This window comes from Leptinotarsa decemlineata, unplaced genomic scaffold, assembly GCF_025532065.1.
Source record: "Leptinotarsa decemlineata unplaced genomic scaffold, Ldec_3_MD MMD2_tig00000199_RagTag_RagTag, whole genome shotgun sequence".
NCBI classification, from domain to species: domain Eukaryota; kingdom Metazoa; phylum Arthropoda; class Insecta; order Coleoptera; family Chrysomelidae; genus Leptinotarsa; species Leptinotarsa decemlineata.
This window is the reverse complement of record NW_027412544.1, coordinates 7,745,261-7,760,546: the sequence shown is the minus strand read 5'-3', so window position 1 is coordinate 7,760,546 and position 15,286 is coordinate 7,745,261. Positions and strand designations below refer to the sequence as shown.

Below are 15,286 nucleotides of genomic sequence, written 5' to 3'. Positions count from 1 at the left end.
TCTTATGTGATATGTTAATGTTCTGTTTTATTAATAATTTCTGTAATTAATGTGATGTAATTAATCATGCTTGGATTGAAGTTGTTGTTTACTGTAATTTATTTCATTAGATTCAATTGCCTATTGAAATTCTTCATGGACATCGGAATACTGTTGAGTCTCTGGATCACGCTGTGCCTCCTCAACATAAATTATCAGCATATCATTTATCTAATTTATGTCATAAAATGCCAATTATTAACATACTTATCAATTATCTGATTTCCTAGAAGCAATATTGTATTGTAACTGTGTTTTCGAAAGTTACTTGTTTCACCAGAATTATCCAATTGACTTTTGTAATCACCTACTGTTATATAAAAAACATTGAAGAATATTTTGATGTACCAGTCCAACTGATGAAGCTAGCATGATGTGGAACGCATCTTGAATAAAATTTTTAGTGTGAAAACTGTATGATTATAATTATTATCATGGATAGATTAGAGTGAAATCTTTCTATTTGTTTTCTCTTAACTTACTTCTCAACCAATATTCAGTCAGTTGAATTCTCAATTTATGATTTCTAGTCATTCTCCATAATCAAAATTTTCAAGGATTTTTTTGTTTTACCACATTGAAGATAATCTAGAAATTCATCATTACTTTTTTCAAGTTCCCTTAAACCTTAATGCCATCACGTCCATTACAACACAACATGAGTCTTGTCACCTAGTTAATCCACGTATGGCATCGAAGAATTCCGAAATGTAGGTCGGTGACTTCTCTCTTCCGAAACTCGATGACCGAAGAACCACTGACCAACGGCGATTGAGATCTTTTACATACGGATGTAAGATGCTGCTGCCAAATGATGTGACGAAATAGCTGGAAGTTCTTAATATGAAGGTCATGATGATAATAATATAATTAATTCTGTACTCACGTAATCGATATAACCGACACGATACCGACATTGATAGAGCGAATGAATGTATTTCGTAGCAGACTCGTTTCAGAATATTGATTGGTCTAGTGGTGTAATAATTACGTTTGAAATAATTACATTTCTTCTAAGATAATGACGAATGTTTATGTCAATTTGTGAAACATTATTATTATCGGTAAGAAGGAACCAAACCAAATATGAAAAAACCATGTCAGTACTTGCAGTTGATTTGGCCATATTTATTATGCAGTAGCTTTTCGGACTTTGATCCGAAAACAAGGCATTCGTGATCAAAGCGCTGCTTCGACTCGCCATAATCTCAGTAGTGGTCCTAGATTGAACAAGATTGCGTTGCTGAACTCAAATGTCCTTAAAGGATAAGCCCGAGTGTAAAAAGGAGATAACATCTCCTCCTATGAATAAGCCACCTATGATATCGAGAGAAGACTTCATTCATGAATATCAAAGAAATACAGTCATAGCTGCAGGATGAATCTCGTTCGGTAGTTGGAGTCGAACCTTTGATCTGCAACTAACTGCCTTTGGGGCCTCGTTTATTTTGGATAAACGTGAAACGATAGCCTCTTGGGTGAACTTGTGGGGTTCGTTCTACTCTACTGTTGAACGGTGGTTCGAGCTATATGGCCGGATGTTGATGATTTTCACTACGTATCGTCTAACCTGTGCTAGAAATCGCTCAATAAAAGTTGAGGTTGCACAAATTTTGACTTTTGAGGATTGTCGTTCGTGGGGAGTGATGGCTAGTTCAGGAATAAACAAATTTTTAAATACATTCGTGGATCCGTGCACAGTATAAATAAAAATCTCAAAGTGAAGAACATTATCTCGATTTAAAGAAGTCTTGCTGTCCTATATTCATGAAGAAATATTTTTTTAAACTGAGAAACATATTCTTTCAAGTTGAATTTGAATCATTATTTCAAATGGACTGAATAAACACTTCTTTTCAGTAAAAAAAATATTCCAAGATTGTGCATACATTTCAATAGAAATAATCACATTAGTTCAAGAGAAGTAAGTATGCGCATTCTTTAGTCTGAGCAAAATTAATCTCGAAGCAAAACTGTTTTGGGTTTTGAAAGAATGATATGTTTACTTGGAACATTGTTTAAATGTTTCCGTATGAGAAATTGATTGTTTTCCTTTTAAGAGAAGCATTTTTCACTGAAACGCTTCTATTTGTATTAATCAAATAAACTCATTTACTTCATCAAAGATGAATTTATGCTTCTGTTTATAAACTGTCCCTCTCATTTGGATGTATTTAGTTACCTGAATCCAAAGTCTCTCATCTGTAATATGAACAGCTATGAGTAGTAAGGAAAGAAACTAAATAATACATTACATATTGGTTTATTTGAAGCAATTGCAAATCATAAATATTATCCCGAAAAAGCATGTGATGAAAAACAAAACGTAATAGAGAACTAAATTTTCTTTGCTAATCTTTGCTTGAATACCATATTCCAACCGCACACTTTTGAGAGATCATACGGTTATACAAATAACATAAATAAATATTAAATAAGAAGACATATATAAAAAAGGGACATATTCTTGACAAATTGCAAATTAACAAATGAAATGAAATCGAAGCTTATAAACAACATTACAACTCAGACAAGAAAATGAATTAATTTATTAGTAATTTTACACAAATGAAGTTTTTAAAACTAGATGCCATTCTGGTAAATAACATTAAACAATTCACAATCGTTTATCAAGTTCTGCATTCTGCTTTTGTTTATCCACAATTGCCGGAACATCACTTGTATTCTGAAACGAAAGAAGAAATCAGCACATCATTCTTAGTCACTATTTCAAATATATAGAAAGGTAAAAATATGAAAGCAGCAGCCACTTAATAAAAAAAAATCAATAAAACACTGTTTAAGTGGGTTTATTTCGTTAACCAACCCAATTGTTGTTCGCATGCGAATGACAACCCTCAAAATTTTAAACTTGTCTGAGGTCTTATTATTTAACATAAGATTCCTAGCAAGTTGAAAGGTACTCAAATATTATTTGATCAGAAATAAATAATCAATTCAAAAGACGTACCTCAAATCCCTTTGAAGTGGACAGAAGTCTATATACAGAAAAATTGCTTTTCAAAATAATAATTTTGGAACCGTTATAAAGGAATTCAAAGTGCGAGTATTATTAGAGGATCAATGAAAAATATAAAATGTTTCAATAAAAAAATGTAACTATTGATCATATAAACATACTTAAAGGAATATGATTCGCTATTTTAATAACAGCATTCACTGTTTTATTCACTGTTTTCACGTTTTTGGAAATTCGTATTTCATCTATAGTGAAGAGTTTGGTAATATTCCTGAAAGGAATCTGTCAAATAATTTCAAGCTGAGTAGGGTATATTCAATTTGTTCCCAATGAATAACATAAAAACATTTCTGAAGTGATTACAGAAAGCAAAGACGTTTCGGAATTCAACAAATATTTACATGTTGAGATCAGAAAGTGGCTGTCACATATAGAAGCTTTTTATACCTATTGGTGCCTATTTTGGTATTTTTGTTTTATAGTTTATTTTCGAAACTATAAGTACCTCTATCTTTCAATGAAAAATGAATTCGGTCTAAGAGAAAGTCAAATTTTATTTAGAGAAAATACTCTTATTTGAAACAAGATGAAATGTATGTTCAAAACAAGAGATAGGCAACTTTGAATCAACGTGGAGGATTTTTCAGTTTGAATTAATATACACTTGCAGAGCTCGACAAATGTAATAATGCATGTGTGAAAAATTACGGAGCATTGGTATAATTTTCGCAAAATGAAGGCAAAATTAAGAGTTGCCGTCAAAGTTTACCACTTTTTCTTCCGTACTACGTATACAACGCGGTACTTACTGATAAAGCGGAGTTTTATCCAATTATAATACTTACCCATGAAAATATCTTTCAACTGTGTAAGACCCCAGTCTTGTAAAATCTGTTCCATTATGGTAGATACAAAATAATCAGAAAGAAATTGTACTGCCTACAGACACATAAAACACTTCCTCCTCAAAATCGCAACATACCAACATCACTTTCCAACACATAATGGCGCGTACGCGATGCTTAGGGTCATAGAAAGACCAGAGCACCACAGGTTTTTTCAAACTGAAATGAATGAAATACTTCTTTAAAAGAAACCCTGTTCATTCTATACAAAATTCCTGTTATTTTCAGTCGATCATAATATAGTTTTGTATGTAGATTCACAAAACTCTTATTATAAACGAATTGAGTTATTTGAAAGGAATACAGTATTAAATTCAAACAAACACTATGTGTTCAGATCTAGTTGATATTGCTCTCCATTTGAAACAGTTTATTTTCCCCTTCAAATAGGTGGTGGATTTTGAGATGATATTATATTTTCTTGATTCAAAATAGTTCATCTTCGCAATGATATAATCAAACGAATGACGTCGTTGAAAGGCCAAGAAATTTGATTTCTTTGTTGAAAAAAGTGTGATTTTTTGGGGGAACATGGCAATGTTGGCATAAAGTAATAGTTTTTCCAATACAGATAAAAATTTCAAAGCAACTATGATCTTCATTTAAAGAAATACTTTTTACTGTGTGTCGATCCGATACTTGGTGTCTTCGTAGGGAAGACACCAAGTATGTTATCGCCTCTAATCACCCTCCTTCCAGAGTTTAGAATGAATGCAACTTCATTTCCATTCTTGATTCATTATGTTGGTTTATAATGGCAATTATTTCACCGCTCTGTGAATATGTTTCCATTGATGTATCTTTTTGATTTTTTTTTCATTTTTTCACTTTCTATATATCATTTTACTGGGCCTCATTTGTCTTCTTAATAAAAATGATATGTTGAACTTCCCTCCCCCATTCGGTATATAGGACCACATATTGGGCGACTTCCGAGTTTTATAATATAACTCGAGGAAAACATTGATTATTGCCATTAGAAACCACAGTTGAGAATAATGGAGTGAATATTCCTTGTATCATTTGTTATTTCTGTTGTTAAACAGAATGTTCAACCAATTTAAATTGATTGTTGAATACTCGGTTGAATATTGCGTGCTTCAACACATGCCTTCATATTTAAAAAATATAATTAAAAAACCAAATCAGTTTAAATTATTCTGCTTATTCAACTTAGAGATATAGTTGATTTTCAAGTACATCATTTGAAAAGCTATTTTATTTTTGCGTTATTAACAAATAGAATGAACCACAGCAATTTATATACGTAAACACATAAGTATTCGAGCTAGCAATAATCATTTATGGTCGTAAAAACAGAGTTTATTCATGAACATTAAGCGATATATTCCAGAAGGATATTGGTAACCTTTTTAATTCAAATAACACTTATTTGTGGACATTATACAAAACCGCAAACAAACGCAACACGTGATTTCCTTTCTAAAGCGTTTTTGAACATGAAAACTGTATTATTATTTGTTGGTTTCATCAATAAATATGGTCAAATCGCCACACATTTTTTTCATCCTTAACCACATGAAAACACATCTTTTCCAGTAATTTTAGCGAATTGCTTTGAAGCATTTCTGGACGATTTTTGAAAAGCTCATACCAGCTCTATCAAAATTAATTCCCAATGATAAGGAGAAAGTAGATGTTCTGTTATACCCCGCGATGCTACAAGTTCATCGATTCCTTTTTTTTTTCAACTTGTTTATGTATATTTACGAGTTCTATTTTCACCCAGTTATCTGAAATGTTTTGCGGCAACTACTTGTAGTTACTTTTTTTCAACGAGAATTTTTGTCCGTTACAATGACATAGTCTATTGAAATCTAATGTAGCATTTGCGATAACCAATATTTCAGAAGACGTCGCGTCGGCAGTTTTCGTTTAGACCCCCCATTTCTCTTGGAAACAAAAGTTAAAGCATCGGCCTTTTCCTGAGGGTGTTGTAAACCAGTTGACTGTAAATGTTTGAGAAATCAAATAATTCGAAATAAAATTCAAATCATTCATCTCCATTTCTTCCATTGAATACCCCAAGTTGTATTTTTGCTCATTTTGGGGTGATCTGAATCTATTTGTATAGCTTCACAAATTTTGTCCACTTCTGCTTCTGATATTTTTTTAGAGCTTTGAATTACCGTCAATATCCATTGGTCAACTTGGAGGTGTCATTGATGGGTTCATGGCACTTTACTGCAAGCTTCTGTCACATATAATGCGATGATTTTTAGACAACTCTACTACTTCGTGATTGTCGTGATTCAAGTTGAGCATGTTTTCAATTATGAAACCAATTTTTATTACCTGACTGACTGGTTCGAATATTAGTTTTAGATGTGATTTGTTGTATTGTACTGACAGAAATCTTTTTATATTATATATACAAAACAATTTCAGAAATCAATTCAAATCAGCGGGAGTTTACAGGATTCCATGTAACTGTGGTAAAGTTTATATCGGTCAGACGAAAAGGAACATTGGTACCTGCCTTGTCGAGCACAAGCGGAGTTGCCTATTGGGACAGACCGAGAAGTCTGCAGTCGCTGAACATGCATTGTCGGACGCGGAAAACAAGATCCTTTTCGAAAATATCGAGAGGCTAGCAACGTCGAATCATTATTCAACAATAATGTATTTAGAAGCCATAGAAAAACACAAACACCAAGATAACAAAAAGAAAGAGAGAACATATCTACCAAAGATCTGGCACACAGCATTGAAAGGCGCCAAAACGAAGCCTTGTCACCCAACTCGCGCGGGTAGTACGTGCGAACCCGCCATTACATAAAGTGCGTGCGGAAAATTAGCGATATAAAAGACATGGCAGAGCTTCAGGTTCAGTCAATATGTCAAGAAGAGTACTTCGACCACTCCACTGAAGTTGACTGTCGCAGTTACAGTTGAAACGTTTGGATATTGTAACCAAAGAAGACCATGGCAAAACCCGAAACCAACCAAAACAATTGAATTGCATCTGTCGAGTTTTATACTTGCATCTGTCGAGTAGTTAGAGTAATATTATCAAATTTAACTGACTAGCACCATTGATAATGCATATTTCCATTGTTAAATTCCATAAACTTTTTCATCAACCTTTTTGTGGGTTTTTTTCTGAACAAATATAAATATGAAGCTATATCTATTAGGAACGAAGTAGAAACGAAATACTTTTTGACTGTCTACTTATTTTTCATCATAGAAAAATGTGGGATAAAAAAAATAATTAACTTCAGTATAAACTTTTTAGACAAAAATTTGTTGATCATGTTCAGAAGTTTCTGGTATTCGACTCCATCTTTTTTTCGATAACTTTTAAAGACGAAACACTCTTCTTGTTTGAAATTGTGACCTTGATAAAGTTGATACCAGTTTCTTTCAGAAACAATGAACATTGAATTACAGAAATATTACTATTCAATTAATTTGCAATAATTCCAAAAATTCCTTGGGCAATTACTTATAACAGTTCTGGGCGAAAACAGTTGTCTTCTTCTTCTCACCATCACTTTTGTGGACTTCAAAAGACTTGAAGCTCTTTTTTTGTATAAAATTACGACTTTGATAAACCGAATATGGTTTTTTCAGATACAAAATGGAAGCAAAAGCATATAAGAGTACGGAACAACTACTGTCAAACATGAAAATTACATAACACGGCAGTCACTTTCCTACTCAATTTGTAGCTTTAATAAACTTAATACAATTAATTAATACATTTCCAATCATTTCGTTTGAATCGAATAGAGAATACAAATATCTTAGAAGAAAACAAAATTTGGTTCAATCAGAAAAGTTATAAAGAGAGTGCATAAATCTAGATAAGTAAAAATATTAGTATAAATATTCTTTCCTTATAATATCACCTAATTCGGTTCGTATAACTCAGTGACTTTGTTCATAAATCTATTCAACCATGTCAGATTTAGAAACTTTATCATACCATTCGTTCATAAATTCCATCAAAAAATTATTTGTGTTGTCCCGTAATGATATATAAATATATTACAAACGTAAAATTCAAGGATTTTAATCATTATTCTCAAACAAAAACTCTTGATGCAAATTTGTATCGAACAAGGACAGTTTCATGGTTTTATATATTATGGTGGTACTTACCTGAGTTCTTATCGGGATCAAGGCAGCTATATCTGTATTTTCCGTGAGATTTTTGATGATAGATAATGAGTAATATTTTTACTCTCTTGATTAGCTGTGTTGAATGAATCACGTTATACTACAATAAAATTTCATAAGTATATTTCAGTAGATTAATTGCAGGGATGTAAAATAACATTTTCAATAATTTTTTTTAAAATTTTTCGTTTGATAGTAAAGTAGTCCATCACTTTGGAATGATGATAACTCCATCCCGTAAATAGTGTTTTAACAAGAGGAAAACTACCCACCCCATGTAACAACACAATTTGGCTCGACAAGTCATCTTATAACTATTCTTAAATCACAGTGTAGTTAGAAAAAAAATTCACAACAAAAATGGTCACAAGAATTCCATAGTTTCTTCGATCAGTTGCTAATAATAATCTACATTTCATGACTAAAAAGCCGACACTATTGAAATATGGTTAATATACTTCCATTCAGATCGAATACATCTACAGGGTACTCTTCATTTCTGTATTAACGAAAGGAGCCTCGAAACATCGAGATGGAAAATTCTGATCATTGTTTTTTCGAGATATAAATTTGAGACTGGAAATAATATTATTTTTTCTCACCATGGGTCGAATTGTCAAAAAAAAAATTTATTCGAACCAGTTTTCAATGAAATGTATATACATTTACATACACGAAATTCAGGCGTTTTTTAGAATCGTATGATTTCGTTGTGTATATAATTGTAAGAATGGAAACTAAAAGATAAACCTGCCGTGGAATATTGTTATGATCCTTCTACTGTTAAGTATGCTGTTCTTATCTCAATGAGTAAGGAAGTAAAAATGTCAAAATAATTTTTCCTTCTCATACATTGTGTTCATTATATTCAGAGATCAACTTATTATCTATGAAGCAATTCAGTCTGTTATACCAGCAGCTACGTTTGATTAGACTACATTGGTAGGGTATTTCATTAAGTGTTTCCTATATTTGAATTCAAATAAAACAAAGTGTGTGTGAGACATTATCTAAATTTTTATTCCTTCGAAAGACCTATTGATGCCATTAGGCGTGGAATATAACATCTTTGAAATGTCCGCCACGGGTTCTCGGGGTGAAGGGCATCCGAAACGACCAATTTTCCATGACTCTGGCGTATTCATCAGGCTGAATTTGATCGATGGCATGGGTTATGTTGGCTTTTAGGACCGCTGAAGTTTGTGGCTTATTCGCATATACCTACGACATGAGAAAAACCCACAAGAAAAAATATAACGGGGACAAATCGCACGATCTCATTGGCCAGTTCACATCACCTTCACGTCAGATGACTATGTCCTCAAATCGCTCGTGCAGAATATTCAATGTGGCATGAGCTGTGTGACACGTAGCGCCGTCCTGTTGAAAACACATGTCGTTGGAGTCCATATCATCCAATTCAGGCCAAAAGAAGTTGGTAATCATCAACCTATAGTACCCGATGTTGACAGTAATGGCCTAGCCAACGTCGTTTTCAAATAAATTAGCACTGATGACGCCGGCAGCCCAAAATCCACACCAAACAGTGCCTTTTTCGGGAGGCATTGGACGCTCATGGATCAGCGAACATGCGTCGTTGTCTATGGTCGTTTACCTCCAGTTCATGGGTCAGTTGTATTTTGTACGGGTGCAGGCCCAAGTCATGACGCAAAATTCGCTAAGTTGTGGTCTGCGGAAGGCCGAGTTATTGTGAGCGACCGCGAAATCAACTGCCTAGGATTCACCTGCACACTCTCACAGACAGCGGCGATGTTTTCGGCAGATTTTGCCTTTCGTCGACGTACGGGTGTTGGTCGATCGTTTACTGAAACAGTAGACCTAAATTCATACTTGAATATGTTCAACACGTCAAATATGTATACCAATATTACTCACGCTTAAAAATGACAAGAAATGTTTTGTGTGATTTTGGTTACATCATCTGATCTTCGGCGTTTTCTTGTGTACTGAATCACTTTTTTTACTTTGTTTTTTTTTTTTGGAAAATGAAGACTTATCATTATTTGAATTCAAAGGGGTATATTTTGAGAAGATATTGTTTTTTGGGAATGAAAGATTTTGGCTTTCTACATCTCCATCTTATATACAAAAAATCTGGGAATCTTCCAAAGAAGGGAAGAAAGCAATCAATTCCAAATAATGAACTGTATACAAATATGCAAATAATGAACTTCATACAAATATGTGTATATCATGCAAAGAAATAACTTTCATACACAAAGTGGAAAAAAAAATCCCACTCAAATCAGCTACTTCCGTTTAAACATTGAATTACACGAAAGATAAATACTTTTGTAACTGCTTATTTTATACAGTGCATTTATTGAAAGTCCCCCCCACCCTTATATTTTTTGAACAGGTCAACTCAAAAAATTGGAATTTGGGATAATGAAATTAATGCATAAATACATTATTATGAAGTGAAATTGACAGGTGGAACTTTCAAGATGGCGACTGGCGCCATATGGGAAAACATTTATGGAAAGGAGGTTCTTGTGACACATCATTTTGAAGCTCCTGACGAATACTTCACAACCCTAGAAAATGAAGTCAGTATCTTCACCTACTACAAAATGGCGAAACATTTAATATTTTCCTGAAGACAAACACATTAATATCGATATTTCTTGAAATATTCTTTTTTTATCTGCCATATGGCAAATCCAACAACCCGATAAGGTTTGTTAAGTTATGTTTTGTTTATAAAAACGACAAAAAATGTCAGTACGATAATGAACATCATTGTTTTCGGTTTTACTAGTAGAAAGATACCACGTCAACAATCTCTAAAATGGTCAATTCTCGTCCATTTGTAGAGATATTGACGTTACTGTGTTCGAAAATGTTGGACGTGAAATATCGGATAGGCCGTTCATATGTCAAGATGTTCAAGGCAACCATTTCGAGCATCTTCTGAACTGACCTCAAGCTTATTACCTCATATTATGTAGTTAAATGTCAATGTATTCAGGCAATTATTAAAAGTTCCGCTATTTTGTAGTAGTTGAAGGTATTGACATTATATTCTAGAGTTGTGAAGCATTTGTCAGGAGCTTCAAACAGATGTGTCACAAGACCCCCCTTTCCATTCAATTTTTTTTCTTAAATGGCGCCCAGTCGCCATCTTGAAAGTTTCATCTGTCAATTTCACTTCAAAATAAAGTATTCATGCATCAATGTCTATATCCCAAATTTCAATTTTTTAAGTTGACCCGTTCAAAAATAAAAGGGGAGGGATATTTAAGGAAAGCACTGTATAATACTGAGCTATACAAAAATATCTTTTGTTTATTCAGTTGGTATACCAAACATTCCTTTATGGAATTGAATCAGATATCATTCACAGGATCCTGTCATACTCAAAGGTGGATATCTGATGTTTCGAAAAAAGATACTTGCCTCCTCAGCACAAATCATCATGAAATGAATCACTCAATTCATTCATAAAATTACGACTTTATGTCATGAATAAGTTGAATCTATTCATGTCATCGATGACAGTAGTAATGACATTCATTGGCCCTATTTCAATAAATCCCAGCCATAGGATCCTTCTTTAAATTGAAAGGGGTATATTTCTGGGAGAGATTGATTTTTGTATTGATTTTCCTATTATTCAAAGATAGGAAAATATTTCCTGTTAGAAAATCTGGAAAACAGCCGGTTAAAAATACTTACCCTTCCAATTTAGATTTTATATATTTTCTTTCAGGGTGGTCTCAAGTATTCTATCAAGAAGGCACATTATTATTTGTTTTGAAATTGCTTGTCGAAGAAACAATGGAGATTGCACGTTTTTCTGTTACTATTTACTACTTGGTTTATAGCATTGGCGATGAAATCTCAGAATCACAATACAAATACCAACCACAAAAAGGATTGGCTGAATGCGGCATACCTTGAGTCAGTCACGTTTCCCGGCAGTTTTCTTCTTCTGTTCCCCTCGCAATTTAATAACTCGTTGAATTATTCCGACTTGTTGGGAGATTATTAGGTGTGCGAAAGATTGCTCTGATATTACTATAACAGGCACTCCTTTGGAATTCAATGATGGACTGCACCGGTAACGATGAAATGAACCGTTTCTCTGAATTCAATCAAACTTCCGTATGGAATTTTTGAACAGTGCAAAGTATGGCATTTCATGAGATACTCATGTTCATGATATGCTGAAATTCTGATGAAAATGTTCGTTGTTCGTGAAACGCCTAGTTTTGTAATAAAATCGTTTTTATTATCATGCCGGTATATTTTTTCGATTTTTTTAAAAACTTACCAATTTTTTCATAAAAAAATCATCTCTTGTAGGTATTTTTCGATATATTTTTATGGCGTATTCAGAAATATAAGAGAGAAAATCAATGGATTTCCCGTTAAATCGGAAATGGGTATGATGATCAGTAACTTAATAAAATCGAGTAGCAGTTTTTGATGTAAGTATCTGAAATATTGAGATCCTCATGGTGGTGAATCATATGTATCAATAATTTTCAAGTAATGAGTTAAGTAACATTTGTACACATTCAATAGCCTTTCTATGGCAACTAGATCAATTTCAGCTTCATCTCAGTTCCTGAATATGATTGAAACTCATGAAAATGTACTATTTCTTGTTCCTTGAACCTTTCAGAGTCTGAAAAATAGATAAATTTAGATCTATTCGAGTGTTATAAAAGGCAGACTGAAAAGTTTACCACCAGAAGTTACTGCGTTATATAGGTAAACCTTTAAATAGTCCAATTTGTCAGTAATTTGTTTTCATAAATTTTTCTTGAAAATAAAATGAATGATGGAAATAATGGAATTTTCAATACTTTTCAGTTTGCCCTTCATCACACTTACTCTTTGTTGATCTATATATATTTTATGAGACTGTGGAAGGTTAGTGGCTCAAAAGATATCAAGGAGCATCAATTCCACAACAAAAAATATGTCTTTCAAAGAATATTATTCAATAATACCATATGCATCATTTTTGAACTGAGTTTGAATAGATTGATAGTAATGAAATAACTAAAACTATTTTTTTATCGAGACTCAAGCACTGCACGAAACATCCTGAGAGAATTTGAGAGCGGTCCCCATGAGAGAATTACGTTTCATATTGGACCAGCTACCCACCTAGGTACGGGTGCAATTTAGAGATTAAATTTCATTATGATACAGTTTATATCCGTGGTTTACAGGTTCAACAATTTTAGGCATTTTCAATTTTGAATGTGAAAGTTTTATCGTTGCTGCATATATTATAGAATGATAGGTTTTTCCCGAGCAGAATGTTTTATTCATGGAAACATGAGTCACTGAAGTTTAATGACTACTTTCCATTAAATGATATTTGATGCGGTATCAATATAAATAATTATTAGTGAGGTCCTATCCGCGCTAGACTAACATACAGCTGGCCATGAATGATGCATTCTTGTCCTAGTTCAATGAAAGAAAAGTATTGTGTGCTTGACAGATGACGTGCGTTCTCTCGAGGCTGACATATGAGAACCAATTTTTAGAAAAAAGCCGTGTAGGAGCCGTTTAGGAGCCTTCTAAAAATCGTGAAAAAACGTCTAGAAGTAATAAAAAATCATCTAGAAACTGTCAAAAATCGTCTCAAAACCACCAAAAAAAGCGTCTACAAACCGCCAAGAAGCGTGCCAAAACGACATTGAAGCGTAGAAAAGGCCACTGAAAACATTAAAAATGTTAAAAAATGCGAAAACCCGCATTTTTAATTTTTTGGTGAAAATGTCTAGGAGTGGATATCAAATCAAATCGATAATAAAATTCTTAGAAAAACTATTTTGAAAAAATACCAAATAACGAAAATTAAGTATTTAGAATATTCGATCGCTGAGAAAGAGCTGACCACACGGGTACCCGGTCCCAGAGTGGCAAAGAAGTACAACTTCCTTCGAGAGATACCGCGGCACATTTCTTGAAAAAGTTTTCAGAATCGGTTAAATAATTTTTGAGTTAATCCTCCATTACACAGAAACATACAAATATTTTCTCTTCATAATATTAGTTTTGATTCATATCACTGTAGATTATATTCCTAATGGCCTCGGGAAGTTTAACCACAAGGTCATGAAAGACTTCTTAAAAAATGTTGTTGTTCAAAGTGAACCTCGAAGCGATAAGGATCTGGCGGTTTGAATCAGATGTATGTGAAATATATGAAAAGATCTATAGAAAAAAAAGTTTTCGAATGTTTCTGGTATTATTTGTCATCACCAAGATGCATAGAAATAAGTACCATGGACCCCTGCCTGTGTGAAATATTTTGTCGATCTACGGAACTTTTGATTCTACATAAAAATATCCAACGTATTTTTGCTCTCCATTCACAGAGGCGCTAAGCACACAACAATGTTTACATTTCGAAAAGAGTCTTGTTCCATGTATCAACTTGTGTACACAGTTGACAATCTCACTTCTTGCTTAGATAGATTTTGATGAAACAGAAGCGAATCAGTGAAAACAACATGGATTCTCAGAATCTTTGTCATCACAAACATCTGACTTCGGTTTTTATACATGATCGATGTTTCACAACTATTTGAGAATGATTGGATTTGAAAGAGGCATTATTTAGGTGTCGAGAATTCTTCTTTGAAGATAGTAGGTATGTTATGACGAACAAGAGAAGGAATTTTCACCAAAAGTTAATGATTTTGCAAAAAAAATCAAAAACTAAATCATTTTATACAACTTCGACAAGTGATAACTGACTGTCTGACCCTAACGTTGATCTTGGAACTAACCGATCACAATTTTTCCTGGCTTTCCTAAATACGGAACACTGAGCAAATGTAACTGAGAAAGCAGATCTTATAAATAATCCAGAGATATACAATCTGAGATTTTTGGATTAGTAAAAGTTGTTGAGATATGTACAACTTCGAAACCGCATCCCCATTATTTCCGAAAAGGCATTGATTCCTGTCCAGTTTGACACTCAGCAGCGTTTGAATTCAATTTTTACTACTACTTATAGCTACTTAAAATTTTGACATTTCAGCATTTTCTCAGAATCTACTATCGTCAAGTATTTTATAAATTTCTGTCGTTCTATATTGGAACATTCCAAAAATGATTAGAAATGCTGTACTTCGGGCGTACTATAAGAGTTTTCTATCTCACCAGTAGAGAAGTCGGGCTTTCAAATACTGCACCCGTTTATCTCCTTGAGAATTCA

General features: G+C 33.3%; 1 protein-coding gene across 1 annotated transcript in view; it reads left to right on the top strand.

Annotated features, from left to right (window-relative positions):
- The window catches only part of LOC111503494 (uncharacterized), a 106,352-nt gene that overhangs the window by 50,341 nt on the left and 40,725 nt on the right, over positions 1-15,286 (top strand). The gene's annotated exons all lie outside the window — the stretch shown is intronic.